The sequence below is a fragment of the Tachypleus tridentatus genome, chromosome 9 (assembly GCF_004210375.1).
Source record: "Tachypleus tridentatus isolate NWPU-2018 chromosome 9, ASM421037v1, whole genome shotgun sequence".
NCBI lineage: Eukaryota > Metazoa > Arthropoda > Merostomata > Xiphosura > Limulidae > Tachypleus > Tachypleus tridentatus.
In genome coordinates this window covers 79,233,196-79,251,808 of record NC_134833.1, presented here as the reverse complement: position 1 = coordinate 79,251,808, position 18,613 = coordinate 79,233,196, and the positions used below count along the sequence as shown (strand labels likewise).

The 18,613-nt window shown below is 34.3% G+C and overlaps 2 long non-coding RNA genes across 2 annotated transcripts in view; both read left to right on the top strand.

Annotated features, from left to right (window-relative positions):
- Positions 1-18,613, top strand: part of LOC143225575 (uncharacterized) — an 83,282-nt gene that overhangs the window by 36,364 nt on the left and 28,305 nt on the right. The window lies entirely within an intron of this gene.
- The window catches only part of LOC143225574 (uncharacterized), a 45,402-nt gene that overhangs the window by 13,566 nt on the left and 13,223 nt on the right, over positions 1-18,613 (top strand). The window contains exon 2 of the long non-coding RNA XR_013013930.1: positions 12,556-12,798. This is a non-coding gene — a long non-coding RNA (uncharacterized LOC143225574). The remainder of the gene's footprint in view (positions 1-12,555; positions 12,799-18,613) is intronic.

Here is an 18,613-nt window from a genome sequence, read left to right as displayed (position 1 = left end):
ATGTTATTAAGTTAGCAAGACGTTAATCACAGGTTTACGATACTAGGTTTTTTAATACATGCTAATGTTTTGATATTTGGTATTTTTATCAAGAAAGAAATTCACAAACGTTTATAATACCAGATATTAAAACTTTCTTAATATTTTGAAGCCATCTTTTCTAAAGAATAGTTACTTGTAATCAGATGTTTTCTATATAACAGAAAATAAACTGTCAGTTGTAATTGCCGTCAGATTCTCTAAATAAGCACAAACGTGACACACTGTAAATGTCAGGTTTACAAATATATAAGAGGCTGTTTTAAATATTTGCAGTTATCATGTTTTAAACAAAATAATATAAAAAAGCCAAGCTAGGTAATCTATATAGTCATGTCCTATATGCCATTCCATAATACTTCGCCCTCAATGCTCCTACATAAAGAAACATATTTTATACATGTGATATGGAAATCACAGCCATCAGCTTGTGACGTGCACTCTCTACGTTACTAACGTACCAGAAAGACTGGGATGGGCCTAGAAGGGCGGGCCGTCTTGTGATACGCCCCTGCCTATGCTGATAAGTAGATTTAAAAAAGTAAAATAAAAATAAAACAACAAGAACCTTGACTGCAACTGAGGTGTATGGGAATATGAGAACGCCTTTACGCTTTGTTGCGCCATTATTTGTAGTTTGTGTGCTAATGAATTCGACGCGGCTATTTCCACATACGTACATTATTAATAACGATTATTTATCTCCAAACATTATATATAAGTTGAGGTACCTGTCCTTTGTCCGAGTTATGAACTTTTTAAAAAAAAGTAGAGGTGGGTGCTATGATATATAGCACAAACATCCAAGCTTTCACACAATTTATTTTTAGCATAACATATTACAGTATTCATATTACCTCACTAAAAGTTTTGAATAAACTTTTAGAACTTATAATGTATATACTTAAAACATGATGTACATTATGCGATGATCGAGGTGACTTCGTAGGTGGAGAAGTGGCGGTAGGTGTGCCTTCTGTTATCTGTTTTCAACACCCACCTATTAATGTTTTTACACAGTGTTTCACGTAATTAATTTATTAACGGTTATCGGTCGCAGAAGAGTCTTAGGGATCAAAGTTAAAGATTACGGGTCAGAGCAGGAAGTGGGTATAACTCAAGAAACGACTCTTCGTATCAGCCTTATAGTACTTGTTGGAGTAAAAACAGCTGAGTTTATGTATTACTGCAACAATAACGGCCAGTTTTTCATTATATAGTGGAACCCCTCTAAAGCAGCCACCTTCGGGACTGAGACAAACTGGCCTGATTAGAGGGGTTCCACTGTACATAATTTGGGATTATGTAAACAAAAAAGGGACTGTGATTGAATGATCGCTTTCAAGTGGTGACCGAATTTGAGGGGTGGTCGCTTAGAGGGGTTCCACTGTATTCCTCTATAGAGAGTTCTTGCGCACTCTCTGATATATATAAAACATTTATGTGCTATCTTCCATACTATGCGAATGTTGTGTTACAAAAAATTAATAAAGTACATCAAAGATAATAAATACTCAATAACAGAAATAACAATAACATGCCCATTTTTGCAAAAAATTAACCCACATAATTTGATTGGGATTGGCCCAGTAATCTAGGAGTAATTAGATAACAAACAGACAAACACACAGGTTTTTATGCTTTGTAAAAATAGACTAGACATTATTCATAGACATTAAGCTATAGTCACTTTCTGTTTCACCAATGTTTCAGATAAGACTGTAATAACTGTTTTTATTTGTTTTATTTCATGAGCACAAAGGTAAACAATCAACTGTCTGTGCTGTTCTGACTGCTAGCATCTAAAACCGAATTTTCGCATTATAAGCCCTAGGACTTGACAGTGAGCCATCAAAAAATCAATAAGTTAGGTGATTCAGCTTCTTTCATTTAAGATAAATATGCTTTTATATTAAACACAAATTTTTCCTTAAAAGATTTTAATTTGATACTCTTGGTTGTTTATTCATGGTCATATAATAAAACCATCTTTTTCCGATAAAAACCTCAAAGTACGAATTTAAGCATGTTTTATCAGAAGAATCCAGCGAGACTGAAGTGTTTATGCTATTACAATAGTATCTAAATGTGTATATTGTCGTAGTAAAACCTTATATATTAATGTTAAACTATTTTAAACAATTAAGACTTGTCTGTTTTAATGTATTTTTATTGAAACGTCCTTCTCAGGGAACTTATTAAAAATACAGCAAAATTAATTGCATAAAGAACTAAACCAAATAATACATAAAGAAAAGATGGATAATACACAAAAATACAAATGATGAATAAATACACAATCGGAAAAGTTATAGTAAAAGACGGGGTAAAGATGCATGAGCAAGTCGAGAAGCGAAATTGTTATTAGCTAGAAAATCAAGTGTAATGTTCTAACTTGAGTCTTACAATAAAACAAATTTTAACCCCTTCCAAAAAAAAAAACAGTTCATATTTTAACTATAGTATATTTACCCATAATAATTGAAAACGTACACCGTAAACCTTCATCTCTTGATAAGCCATTAACAAAAAAAAAAAAAAAGGTACAATATTACGTAGTTTCCGGTGTGGCTGCTTATTAAAATTAATAGAATTATTTCAAAACCAGTGCCCTAAACGGCTGAACCAATAGGCAAAGGCAATACAGTTAAAGCTTCTTGATTACATAATGTACATATCTCGGTATCATATCTTTGCACATGGACATTTTTATTATTCATTACAAGAGAATGTTGATAAAACAGATAACACTATGTAACAAAATTTTTACTTTTTCTTGTTCCTGGGCAGAATGTGCTATTTCACAATTGCTTATGCCTAAAGTAAATGGAAAAGGCCTATTAGTTTCTTCAAACTTTGCTTTTGTGACCTGGGTAATGAAATTTTCAAATTTACCCATTTTCCAGAACATTCCAGGTAGATTCAGTGCTGGGTAGCTGATAAAGAATTTTATCGAGCTTACAAGAATTTTGAAGAACTTTCTAGCTTGTTGTAGAACTTACGAGAATTTTTAAGAAACTTTTAGAATTTTCTAGAACTTTTCGTTGTAATATATATACAGGGGCTCACCACTCATCACTTTACTTTAGTTCTAGCTGCCTAAGTGAACACATAGATCTATCTGATTTTATCAGAGATGGCATCAAGAAGCTGCAAGCGTTCTCCAGACGCATTCTTCTATGTATGTGGCCAATTTATCACAACGAACCGAGTTTTCTGTGGGGAGGCACAATGTCAAGTGTGGACCACTAGTGGACCTCCAGAAGGATTTGTTCCCATCATTTTACATACAATTGGGTATTATGAAACAATTTGTCACAGCTCTTGATAAGGAGTCTGCAGCCTTCAAGTATCTTCGAGACTTCTTCCCTAAGCTGTCTGAGGCAAAGGTCTTCATTGGACCACAAATAAAGAAGATTCTGGAGTGCACAGAATTCCACAAGAAGCTCAGTAGGAAGGAAAAAAGCTTGGGGTAGCTTTGTCGCAGTGGTTCAAGGCTTTTTGGGCAATCATAAGGCCGAAAATTATGTGGAACTGGTTGAGGCTCTGGTGAAGAACTACGGCAAAATGGGCTGCAGGATGTCCCTAAAAGTCCATATCCTTTACGCTCATCTTGATAAATTCAAGGAGAACATGGGAGCAAGGCGAGCGCTTCCACCAAGATATGCTGGACTTTGAACGCCGCTACCAAGGAGCGTATAATGAAAACATGATGGAAGACTGTATTTGGGGACTGATACGTGAAAGTGATTTACATTACAGTTGCAAATCTCGAAAAACTACTCACTTCTAAACATTTTTGTTCATTTTTGTATAACTTTAGTATAAATACATGTAAATCTTGATTCATATGTTGTTTTATTCAGACCTTATGTAAATGAAAATGTGCAAATTTGCCAGTTTTTACACAGAAAATATGTTAATTTCTAAATTTCAATATCCAGGTCACAAAAGCAAAGTTTGAAGGGAATAATGGCCATTTTCTGTACTTTTACACATAAGCAATTAAGAAATAACACATGCTATCCAGGAACAAATCTTGTGTTACATAGTGTAATCAACAATACCAAGAAGAAAACTTTTAAATGGATTCTAACTACGTTTACTTAGGTTTTTCCTGTTAATATTTGATAAACTTTTGTCCAGGCGGAAATTTTTCTTGTATTAGAGGTTGAAAACTCATCTAATAAAGAAACAAGATTTTAACAGATAAATATTTCAAATAAATAACAGTTTCACTGTCAGATCAAAAAATTTCACAGTGAAACATTCTAGTGCTAACAGTATGGGGAATCTCCCTAAACGTTACAGTACTAACAGTATAGGTCCGGCATGGCCAAGCGTGTTAAGGCGTGCGACTCGTAATCTGAGAGTCGCGGGTTCGCATCCCCGTCGCACCAAACATGCTCGCCTTTTCAGCCGTGGGGGCGTTATAATGTGAGGGCCAATCCCACTATTCTTTGGTAAAAGAGTAGCCCAAGAGTTGGCGGTGGGTGGTGATGACTAGCTGCCTTCCCTCTAGTTTTACACTGTTAAATTAGGGATGAGCTAGCACAGGTAGCCCTCGAGTAGCTTTGTGCGAAATTCAAAACAAACAAACTAACAGTATAGGGAATCTCCCTATGCATAGTAGTACCAACAGTATGGGAAATCACCTTATTCTTAGTACTAACAATGTAGGAAATCTTTCTAAACGTAGTAGTAGTAACAGAATGGAAAATGTCTCTTTCATCTAAATTCTTCCACTCTTGTGAAATAGCAGTATATAACTATTTTATAGCACTATTTAGTATGAATGGAGTGATACGCTATTAGACATATTCTGACGCCATTAAATCCCAGTATTCAAAGGAAGCCAACAAGAAACAAGTTCGTAAGTGAAATTCCCCATGTAAATAAAGCAAGTATGAATAAAGGTCTTACTGTAAAACGCGCTTAATACAGGCATGGGAACAATGGCGTTAAAAAATATAGGTTGATAAAAAATAGCCTCACTGTTGTTTGGAAAACACAAGTAACAGTGATAACTTTACAGGCCTTTAAAAACTCACAAAAATATAACAATCAATTAGTGTTGTAGAAATATGTTACAATATCAGACATAAAATCTAATAAATAATCCACCATACTGGTCTGAAATATAAATAAAACAATATATATATATATAGAGGGGGGGGGAATCTGGAAACACTAGCCGATCGAAAGAACTATTTCAGCTTTACATCAACCCAGTTTAAACAATATTTGTCAATTAGAGAAGTAAAAATTTCATAACGCACTTCATGCACACCACCATTCTAAATAAAGTACATAAAGTTTAATATTCAAATAAAATCAATTTGTCACCGGTAAAACAATCAGCTGGTACCAAATAATATTGAAACCAATGAATTCAAACTCCGATACCTTCAAGCAACTAACACCTGGAATACCTTCTGACATAACAAATTCCAATTTAAATCGTGCATTTCCGCTGCCTTTAGACGAAATAACTACCTAAAACCCTCAAAGGGCCATTTCCGAGAGTTAGCCTCCCCACCGTTAATTCCTGAGCGACACCCAATGAACTTAACCACATACTTTTACTCTTTGTTCAATTAATTTTGCTACCATATACCCGTGTATAACAGTATTCTGAACAACAGTTAGATTCTATACTTTGGGAAGAGTGTACACCAAAGAAACGGGATAAAGGTTATTAAACTTCAAAGAAACATCCTTTACTTGCGGATTATGTACCGAAGCCCCCCACCCTCCAGAAAGGTTCAGCATACAAAACTTGTAATAAAGCTACATTTAACGACTTCAGTAATAGTAGTATAGCAAGAACTAACTCCTATTGAGTTCAAGTAAAAGTGATTTACCCAATCAAATGTTTGCATATAATCAATGAATTCTACAATTTCCCTCGCCTTTATCATCTAAATATCATATTAAACACACACAGTGTGAGTGGTGTGGTTAGAACGTCTTTTCTTATCTGTAGAAACTACAAAACTAATAACAGAATATAATCGAATTCTAAAATATTAGGTCCTATAACACATATATAGGAAAGTAATGGACTTTCAGTTATGTAATTGGGTTCTATCTCCGTCGTTAGGAAGAAAAACGACAAGGCCCTTAAGCATAAACAATAGGCAACAATTGTTTCTGTTTGCTTGTTTTAAATTTCGTGCATACCTACTCAAGGGCTATCTGCACTAGCCGTCCCTAATTTAGCAGGGTAAGACTAGAGGGAAGACAGCTAGCCATCACTACCACCCACCCAACTCTTGGGCCACTCTTTTACCAACGAATAGTGGGATTGACCGTGACATTATAACGCCCCCACGGCTGAAAAGGCGAGCATGTTTGGTGCGACCGGGATTCGAACTCGCGACCCTCGGATTACGAGTCCAACGCCTTAACACACCTGGCCATGCCGGGCCAATTGTTTCTGGAAATACAGATATGACTTTCCAATAATTGATAGACATCTTTTGTTTTTGAAAATACAAATATGATCTAGATTAACAGACAACATTTGTTTCTGAAAGTACACACACACATGACTTAACAGCAATTAATAGGCAGTAATTTTTCTCGAAGTGTATATGTGTATAAGAATTAATAGTAAATAATAGCCAACAACTGTTTCTAGAAGTATATATATGTATAATACAATATAATCATCTAGTATGAGTGGTAAAATATCAATAGTAAATCCATCAAACCCCAAAGTTCTCTTATTATTCGGGCATTTTAAATCATATAAAACTTCTGCCAACAAAAAGGAAACGTGGCATTTCCTGATTTGATGATGATAAGATTTTGTATTTGTTTTTAAAAAGTGACACAAAAGCGAATATATAATTAGCATCAACTTTTTAATACAAGTTTTTGTAATACAATATACACAAACAAGAATGTCATATGTTTTGGTACATGTAACGTTATTTACTTATTGATACAAGCTTTTATAATACAATATAAACAAACTAGAATGTCATATGTTTTGGTACATGTAACGTTATTTATTTATTGATACAAGTTTTTATAACACAATATACACAAACTAGAATGTCATATGTTTTGGTACATGTAACGTTATTTATTTACTGATACAAGTTTTTATAACACAATATACACAAACTAGAATGTCATATGTTTTGGTACATGTAACGTTATTTAACGTCATGCAAGTTCTTGATATATCTCTTACTTCTTCGAGTTTTTCTCTCTAACAAGAAAGTACCGTTTATTACTTGACCCCTCCTCATTTAACCTTTCATCGCATTGATAACTGAACACTTTAAATCTTTTATTTGTTCTTTCAAATAATACAACTACTTATTAGAACCGCCAACTGAGTTTATTAATAAAGAAGTGTTATCTTTTAAGGCTAGACGGCCGCTCTGGGAGATTCTCGGGTGCACCAGTGTGAGTAGGGCGCAGGCTTAATTTCTGCCTAGGGCACCAATTAAGCTACCGCCCCCTCTCTTTTCATTCACTTCAATCCAAACATTATAAATTTTCCTTAAGCCATTATAACAGTGTCTTAAATGTGTATGTATTAGTAAAAACTTACTTTGGAAGAAGTAATTTAAGCTTTAGAACATGTAATAAATGTTTTTATGCCAACACTGGCCTTCAAGGTCTCTTGCGACGTGGTAGAAGCATCATATGTGGTGGTGTGAATGGAATACAATCACCTTTATCAAAATTCATTTAGTTGGTTATTGAGTTGTCACTGCAAGTTTATTAGCACAATCAAGGGCATTACCATGTTATGACATACTTGATATTTCAGCTCTTATTTCTATCATGTTGTAGATGTTAAAGTGCACGAGCACTTCAAGTCGTTGTATGATCTTTGTATTTTTTCCTGTTCTGCGTAACAAATTTAAATTTGTTAAAGCTAACATCGTCTCTATGTGTGCTTTCCAAAATGGAATACACAGTTTTCGAAGGGTACAATATGCTCTTGTTGTAGACTGATATTTACTTATACGTTGTGACATCTAACACACAATAAACTTTGTTGTTGTATTCTTGAAATAATGAACATGCCTCTTCTATTCAGCGTCACACATCACTTATTGTTCAGTCTTTACTGTGGTTTTCACGACACAAAAAGATAGTAATAATATTTTTATCGACTGAAATAGAGTAGGAATGTATATTTTTATAATAATTTAAGAAATTTAAAACTTTGTTTCATAACTGTAACCAAGATAATTTTATAGAGCAAACTGCCACATGTCAAAATTTACCACATTAATATATTTGCTGAATAAGTTAGGAACGTTTTTCGTTACTTCCCGGGAGATTGAAAGAAACCGTGCTATACTGTTTCATACTGTAATATATTACCATATACCGTTCTGTAATAATGTGTTATATACTATGCTAGTGTATAAACTAAAGTTTAATGTATATTAAGTTGTTGTAATGTTTTCCAGTTTATTTTATTTATTTGTAAGGTATGATTATGTGTTATCAGGATAAGTTAAAGGGATCTAGAGATGGATGACCGCAGAGATACAAAAAAACAAACAAACAATAAAATATGATATACAGTATTTCTTTATGTCATTCTAAAACAAACATGTCATATTCATTCTAATGTAAATACAAAACTTTCTACACTTCTCGTTTCTTAGCAACGGTTAGTTTAATTCCTGAACACAGTGTTACCTATATTACTTCAGTATATTATAGTTTTACAGTACCTATAAAATACAATGTAGTATTGTGGAAGACTACACTTGTAACAATATTTCTTTCTTGTATATTCATTATCTGTTATTCCAGATGTGACTTTAAGTGTTACGTGTATATGATTACAAAAGCGTGTTTTGTAAACATTTAATAGTTTGCACTTGTTCCCATTGCAACGATACCTGTAAGTATAAACACTGGAGTGAGAGAAATCATGGTATATTGTCTACTATTGTTACTAATAATAAGTATAAACATTGGAGTGAGACATTTTGATATAACTGTTCCCATTGTAACAGTACAAGTCAGTATAAACATTGGAGTGAGACATTTTGATATAACTGTTCCCATTGTAACAGTACAAGTCAGTATAAACATTGGAGTGAGACATTTTGATATAACTGTTCCCATTGTAACAGTACAAGTCAGTATAAACATTGGAGTGAGACATTTTGATATAACTGTTCCCATTGTAACAGTACAAGTCAGTATAAACATTGGAGAGAGACATTTTGATATAACTGTTCCCATTGTAACAGTACAAGTCAGTATAAACATTGGAGTGAGACATTTTGATATAACTGTTCCCATTGTAACAGTACAAGTCAGTATAAACATTGGAGTGAGACATTTTGATATAACTGTTCCCATTGTAACAGTACAAGTCAGTATAAACATTGGAGTGAGACATTTTGATATAACTGTTCCCATTGTAACAGTACAAGTCAGTATAAACATTGGAGTGAGACATTTTGATATAACTGTTCCCATTGTAACAGTACAAGTCAGTATAAACATTGGAGAGAGACATTTTGATATAACTGTTCCCATTGTAACAGTACAAGTCAGTATAAACATTGGAGTGAGACATTTTGATATAACTGTTCCCATTGTAACAGTACAAGTCAGTATAAACATTGGAGTGAGACATTTTGATATAACTGTTCCCATTGTAACAGTACAAGTCAGTATAAACATTGGAGTAGGAAATACCATGATGTACTTGTTCCCATTGTAAATGTAAGAGTATGTATTAATGTTAGAGTGATATACTTCTTGATGTAATTGTCCCCATTGTAACAATATAAACATTAGTGATATATTTTTGAAGTCATCATTCCCATTGTAACTTTATAAGTAAGTATAAATTAAATATAAGTAAGAGATATCGTAGCATAATTGTTATCATTGTAATGATACGAGTAAGTGTAAACATTATAGTGCATTTTGGTGTAATTGTTTGTATTGTAGCTTTATGAGTAAATATAGACATTGTACGAACAAAGAAATTAATATATTCGAAAATGTCTAAAACAGAAATACTAAGGTTACCATATAGTAACACGCAGCTGTGCCACTTTTGTAATGACCAAGTGGATGAAGGAAATGCGCCTTAAAATATTTCCTTCTGCGAATCAGATTGCAGGTCGGCTGTGGTCTCTTGTTTTAAACTTTTGTGTAAAGTTGTTGGCTATATCAGATTTAATCTATGGAATTGGTCAGGTCATGTTTCTACTGCAGGGAAGACTGTGATTGGTAAATTGCAATCTCCCCTCTGGGTATGAAATCACACCTGGAGCAGGGATTAAAGAGAGAGGTGTTGTATGTCAGTAGTGGTTGAGGAAGTAGAATTGGCGATTTTTATTACACTACGGTCCCTTGGTGAACCTCATCACAGGAGATGAATTCCACAAGATTTAATAGTTATTTCCTGTTTGCTAACATTTTGCTTCCGTTCGGTACCACGCACCCATAAATTTCCGTCAGTTAGTAACGAAGTGAGTAATTCTTTTAAGCAAAATGACAATAGGCTTTTTCATATTCTAAGACTGAGGATATGGATACTTGTGACCGAAAGACACATAATTTAATTATTGTATTAATTTTGTTATGTTTTAACTTGAATTTTGTTCCTATGCCCTGTCTAGTATTTATGATAAGCACTATGTATGTTGGAGGCTGTTAAAACGCATCCAACATGTACAAAAGAAATGGCTATGAAATGTATGAATAAGATTTACCTACTCTTCAATTTTGATATTTGTATTATTATGATAAAAATTTCTTAAAGGGACAATCAACTAGACGGGAAAAAATCGAGGTGTTTAATGTTGGAAGATCGTAGGTGTTTTTTCGAAGCCGTAGAAGTTTAATGAAAAAAACGCAGCAGTATTACGTGATTTTCATAAAGCACATTCTATAACTTCACGAGTCTGGCTTTCCATACGTCGAAAGTATGATTTAACTAAAAGATGGGTGTTACGAAGTATTACGACAAACGGTATTTATCTCTTACTATTTTCAACACATCAAATGATGACTTAATATTTCAGCTTTTTTTATAATGTCCATAATTGAGGTTGTTAATATATTATACAATACACTATATGCCCTGTTGAAAGTAAAGTTTTCTATATCTAGAGAAATAATGTTATGTTTTGGAACACCTTAAGAAGACAGACAACATGCCTAAAATGTATCCTTAGAGAAAGTGAGATAAAAGATAAAGATTTCCGTGGTATATTAAATGCGCATTAAATTTTACGAGAAATTATTAAACATAGATTTAACGGATATTATAAACACAATATTCTATTTCGGTGTTTTTAATTCTTCACTTTTGAGGGATAAAATTGTGTTATCAATTTTCTATGTCAAGTGTTTTCCAAAAAACAAAACAAAACAGAAAGAAACTGTAACTCATATTTCGACTTATTAGGTGTTTAGGGCAAAGTTATAGCAACAATATTTCACAGGACTGTTATATATTGTATTACTGAGGAACCACAGATTACAGGGAAATTATAAATAAAACAACTTTAAGTTATAGGTCATTAACTATTTGGGACTATTCTTTAACTAAATAGTGGAATTTGACCCTACTTCTTATAGCGCGTACATAGCCCCACACTGCTAAGAGTTATTTTGCGACACCGGTACACCACCCTCAAATTCAAATACTGGGTAAGCCACGGTTGTCGATTTGTTTGTTTTGGCATTTCGCGCTAAGCTACACGAGGGCTATCTGCACTAGCCGTCCCTAATTTAGCAGTGTAAGACTAGGGAGAAGGCAGCTAGTCATCACCACCCACCGCCAACTCTTGAGCTACTCTTTTACCAACGAATAGTAGTATTGACCGTCGAATTATAACGCCCCACGATAGAAAGAGCTAGCGTGTTTGGTGTGATGGAGATTCGAACCCGCGACCGTCAGATTGTGAGTCGAATGCCTTAACCACCGGGCCATGCCTGTCGAAACAATAGAAAGGAATTTTAAGTCAAATTTCGACTTACTAGAAACCTAAAAATTAAATCATATGTGATTTTAACACATTACTGTAGTTATCGTTTTGATATTCTATGTTAGAAGTAGTTATAATCTGAAGAATCTCTGCAATTGAAAAGATTCAGCCTCGTAAGCCACTCTTTAAACTACTTAATATTTCAACGTAATATTTCATCATTCTTTCTACTTAAAAGGCCTTTGTCCACCATCCAATATAACAGTATATTTGACATTGGGTTATTAGTTTCCACCATCATAGTATGCTGTACTTGTTTGCCTGTGTATTTAAAGCTTTTGCCATATGTCACAGAACACCAGAACCCAAACGCGTATCATATAGTGATTAACGTAGAATAGAGGAGATTGAACGTTGATAATGTTCCCTGCTTCCTATCAAAGATAGACGGGAGTGTGAGAACGGCAAAGCAAAACTTTTGTTTCCAAAATTGTAAGAGTTTTTGTAGTAGAAAGTGTTAACATTTGTAACCGAAACAAAAAAGAATACTTTTCCGCTTATTTTGTATCAGAACTTCACGATCAACAGGAAATTGAAAACGAAGGAAAGGATTAGAAGTGTGACAGGTGTGAGGTTACTAAAATTAGAAAGCTGTCTACATTGTCATTAGCTAGTTTCATTTTCATGCTCGGAATTTTAACTGAAGAAGATAAATTATCCCGTGGTTTGGTCAGGAGATCACTATCGATCAAAGCACCTGGTGTTGTGGTTAACTGCACGTGAGGAGCACGCGCTTGCCTACTTTGAAGTTCAGGTTAGTGTTATGGTCGTGCATTGGGTGGATATTTGTATTATAAAAATATTCCTTGTGTTTTACTTCCGAAGATTAAAGGCTCGAAGTTTTCAGCGATAAACATATGGTACATGGATCGTTATGTAACATCTGTAGTTCACCAAGTTGAAATTGCAGAATCTCACATGCATTTATAGGTATAAGTGGCGTAGCAGATGCTACTGTCAGATATGAAAGAACTTTTTTTTTTAATTATGCTAATAGTCAGAATGCTGATATAATAAAAATATATATCGCTTAAATAAATGTTGATTCTTTAAGTAACTGACTGTACTAGATGACGTACTCTAGAGTATAAACATTATTCTAGTGACATTTTCCATAATTTTAAACAGCAAAACCAGGAGACATTTAAAACTCGATAAACAAATTGATATCATTTGAAGTACTCAAAACAAGTAATAACATAACTGTGAACTCACAAGTGAGTAGCCTATTATGTAATTAATTCAGCTTTATTACTATTGAAATATTTTAGAAATGTGGGTCGAAGACATTGCAAAGAAATAAAATTCCAGACATAGCTGTGATAAAATATTCATTCGAACACTTTGAAACTTCTTTATGAACTCCTCATTAAGTTACAAGAGATAAGTGAAAAACAAACACAACTTTTAAAACTTTTTAAATCAAAAACAACCATCAATATTAGTTTTATGCGAGGAATAGCTTATTTCTTGTGGTATGAATACCATTTTTTGTATTTTAATGTTTATTTCTTTGATATAATTTGAAGTTGATTTTATTTTTTCGTTGCTAATTACATTTTTGAATTTTTCTGTCTTATTGGCAGGGGCGTAGATTTTTTACACCCGATGGGGGGGATGATTTTTGCAACCACTTATGTGGACTGTTCAATTTGCAAATTGGTAATCTCTGATTACGTGAACCTGAAAGCTGTAAACATGCAGTCACAGAGTAATCTTTTTCCCACGATACTTGCATGTGTACTTAGACCTACTGACTGATACTTACGAACTATCGCTTAGATCGAAAAGCTTAGAAGCACGCCTATATTAAAGATGTACATTTCGGCTACTGAAAAAGCCTACATCTAGGCCTAATTATGTAATTCGATTGGTAAGAACACGAGAATCACAAGAACAAACACACAATTCGTAGGCCTGTGATGCAATAAAATAATTCAACAGACCAAACTGTAGGGGGGGATGATTGTATACACCATACCCCCCACCTAAAATGAAGGGGGGAAGTATACCCTCCACCCCCCCCCCCCATTCCCCAGGATCTACGACCCTGCTTATTGGTAAAGCTCTTATGACGTTGTGATTTTATTGGAATTATTTTTACTACATTTACCAATAAACGAACATACAAAATACTATTTATCATTTCACTTATATCAGAATTACAGCGCCATCTCTTGGTGGTTCAAATCAGAGTTATGTATATTATAATACTATCATTCCAAAGTTAAAGTATATTACTTAATACTTATGTACATGTGACAAAAAAAAAGCCTGCACATATTTAGTCCTTTACTTATTTTCTAATTGAGTTCGGTCCTTGGAGAGATTTTTGAAATTATTCAGAAAAACTTGACTTCATTAATGCCATTTCCTCCTTCATGAATGTCTTCCCTCAATCATATTTGACGATGCTTCAGTTCTATTAAAAGTCTTTAACGAAGTAAAATTTGAAGTTAGGCTAAAGCAAAATCAGATTGAATAAAAGTAATCTGTAATGTTAAGTTTTTTGGTCAATCCAGAAATAGGAGTTTAGAGCCTAAAGGCAAGAGTGTCATTTGTTTCATGTTCAGAATGTGCGCAGAAAGCTAAACGAAAGGCTGCCTACACATAGCCATTCCAAATTTTAAACTGATAGACTATAGAGAAAATTGCATGTCTATGTGAAGATATCTGTAAAATATTCTTGTTCATGTGTAGTATGTTTAGAAATGGCAGTGTACAGTAGTTCAGAGTTATAAATACTTTTAAAATTAGTACAAGCTGTACAGTGAATATTAAAATTAAGTGCTGTGCATGGGATACATTTTTTTAAACGTCACTGAAATAACTGTGTTTATTACCTAATTATATGATTAGTTGATTCTAATAAACTTGTAAAATGAATAAAATTTTAAACAAGTATGTTTTTCAACGCCAATTATCGTTTAGGAGGAAAAGTGGGCGAAAAAGAATTACAACCACTTGTAAACACCGAATGTCTGACGTATCGGGCCCGGTATGGCCAGGTGGTTAAGGCACTCGACTCGTAATTCGAGGGTCGCGGGTTCGAATTTCCGTCACATCAAACATGCTCACCCTTTCAGCCATGAGAGTGTTATAATGTTACGGTGAACCCCACTATTCTTTGATAAAAGAGTAGCCCTAGAGTTGATAGTGGGTGGTGATGACTAGCTTACCTTCCCTCTAGTCTTGCACTGCCAAATTAAGGACGCCTCACACAGATAGCCCTCTTGTAGGTTTGCGCGACATTCAAAACAAACTAAACTGACATATATATTAAAGGGAGAAGTATCATGCACGTTTAGCGGTTTAATTTTTTCTTTTATTTTTAGAATAAAGAACGCTTATTTGAATACCAAACAGTGTCAAATTGATCTTTGTACCCTACGTGTCTCTATAACTGTATTTTTGTTCTCCTGTAGTTTAGTTTATGGAAGTTTTCTTAATAGAAATATATTTTTCATTAAGGTTAAACCACTTCTCTCTCTCTCTGCTTCTCAAACTAGTTTTCTCATTTTTTTTGCCTGTCTCTCCGATAACCTATTTGTTTGTCTATTTCTTTCCGTCTGTTTGCTTGTTGTTGGTTATTAACACGTTTGTCTTTCTTCCTATAATCTCTCCATTTCTCGATTTATTTTATCAATCAGTTCATTTTCACGAATGTTTATCAGATAATACTTATGTTTCTATTTAAACCGTCCTTTTTTAAAGTAAGATGACCCACTGCGACTTTACTGTTTAAGTATCGATATTTGAGTCAAATTCAAGAATTGGTTTTTAAATGTTTATTTTAGATTTTGTTTCGTAAAAACAAAATACGGTAATTCTGTTGAATAAAAAAAAATCTTTAAATGTCATCGTCTACACTTATTTCCGTACTTAAAACTAGCCACTGTTAGTCCTAATTTAAAACACTAGGGCCAAATGCATTTTACTTCCTTAGTTCTTGCTTAATAGGCGTTTTCGATATGTTGTCGAATTTGAGAGAATGCAAACGGTTTGGGCCAATTGACTTCACAATTTTTATCATCTCAACTCTCCTGACCTGGCTCCATCTATACGCCGCCGCATAGTCTGCACGCCATGAGATAGCGTTTTTCTAATAACAAGGATGTCTGTTCTTCGGGCCCAATATATATTATAGAAAGCTCTAAAAAAGTATTTTTTCTAGACTTTTTCTTTTAAACTATGGGTTTAAGACGTCAGATGTAACTACCTTGTCGTATCTAATTCATCAAGTTTTGTTAGTGTTTTATCACTGCTTTAGGCCAAACAGTTGCATGTAAATAATAAATTTATAGCATTTCATAATTTTGTTTAAACTGCAAGGATCTGTGTTTTTGTTTGTTTTTTAACTGAGAAAGAAAAATCCGTGGTTATGTTACTACCTTTTAAAACCATTTTTATGAATATTGTATTTAATTGTGCATATATATATATGCTTACACATATAGGGTTGTCTTTTTTTTCTTCTTTTGTGTCAAATGCGCCTTCCAAAAGGTAAAATCTGTATACTCTCTTTGCAATCAGCTTCTCACGGGTAGCTCACACAGACTATCATAATTACTACTACGTAGTGTTTGCGTGTGTGTTTTTCTTATAGCAAAGTCACATCAGGCTATCTGCTGAGTCCACCTATGGGAATCTAACCCCTGATTTTAGCGTTTTAAATCCGTATGCTTACTGCTGTACCAGCGAGGGACTTACCACATGGTACTAGTACCCAAACAGTATTAGGTAAAGGACTTCTAACTTGATTACTGAGGTATTGATAAGTGACTTACGTTTGTTTGTTTTAATTTCGCACAAAGCTATTCGAGGGCTATCTGCGCTAGCCGCACCTAATTTAGCAATTTAAGACTAGCGAGAAGGCAGCTAGTCATCACCACCTACTTCCAACGAATAGTGGGATAGACCGTAGTTTTATACCGCCTCCACGGCTGAAAGAGAGAGCATGTTTGGTGTGACGGGAATTCGAACCTAAAACCCTCAAATTGCCAGTCGAGCGTTCCTACCACTTGGCCATGCCGGACCAAGTGACTTGGAAACACGCTTAGAAAAAGAGAGAGAGAAGAAAACCAAATCATTTGGTTGAACCGGAATGATCTAATGTAACAAATTTAAATATTTGTAGCTAAGCCCACACTAACAAATGTGCATCCCATACATTTTCACATTGCTCTAAAGTGAAGGAGGTCCCCGACAACTAGAAATAAAAAATACCTTAACAATGTTTCAGAAATAGTAGTATATAACATTAGCAACAATTAACGATACACATGAATTTCTTTCACTCTTTACGTTTTACAAATACCGTAATATGTTTCTCAACCTATTTTTTCGTTCAGGAGGGAAAACTGTAAATTTACTGACTTACAACAATAAAATCCGGGGTTCGATTTCTCTAAGTGGACTTCAGCCCAGTGTGGCTTTGCTCTAAAACAAACAAAAGGTTCAGTGGGAAGGAAACAGTTTTTTTTTAATTAATTGTATTTGACGTTAAATTGTTTGAGTCAGAAAACAAGATGTTTGCACTACCAGTGGTGTTAGCGTATTTCACATTTTTGTGCAGGGGCCACCAAACTACGGCCCTCGAGGTAATTTTGTCCGGCTCGCCAGCAGCTAGCCGCTTGGAAATAAAAAGTGACATTTCATCAAATGTCCGACTGTCATAACAAAATAAATCACACCGATGGTCGGATCCAACCTGGTTGTCATTTTTGGTTGACATCACAGCCCACATGAATGAATTGAACTTGAAACTTCAGGGGAAAAATAACCTTGTCTGTGATTTCGAAGAAAGCTGTAATTGTTTGAAGCACATTTGGAAGGAGGAAACCTCTCTCATTTTCAGTGTTTCAATGAATTTCATGCTGGAATCACAGAAGATGTCAACCTGGAGTTTCAGAAAAAGATTATTTGTGATTTAAATAAGCATTTTTAGAGAGATTATTAGACAGAATTGAAAGTGACATTTTCCTTTTTCAAAATCCTTTTGATTGTGTCATTGATGACGTGCTAGTGGAACTTCAACTGGAGGTCATCGATTTGCAAGGATATGACTTGTTGAAAGCAAAACACAGAGAGGGGCAACTTATTGAATTTTACAGCTGCATACGTGAAGATATTTTCCAAAGCTGAAGCAGTTCACATCTGGTATGGCATCAGTGTTCGGAACAACTTATGTTTGTGAACAAACATTTTCAAAAATGAAGTATGTGAAGTCGGTACATCGATCAAGGTTGACTGATGAACATTTGAAAGCAATTCTAATGATTGGATGCAGCAATTCAAAACCGAACATTGAAGATATTTTTGAAAGCCAAACGCCAATTTCATAAATCTCACTAACAATTTTGCGACTTAGTGAAATTGAGATATGCACTCACAATATGCGATGTGACAATTGTTTTTGCTAATGTCACCTTCTTTGATAACCTTTTGGAAAATAAAAATGTTGGTTGTATTTCTGTTTGTTTTTTATGTGTATTGCATGCTACTCCCACATGGCTAATGTGGCATCCTAAACTTAGTGCTAAGTCTTTTACAGAGAGCTTTCATTCTAG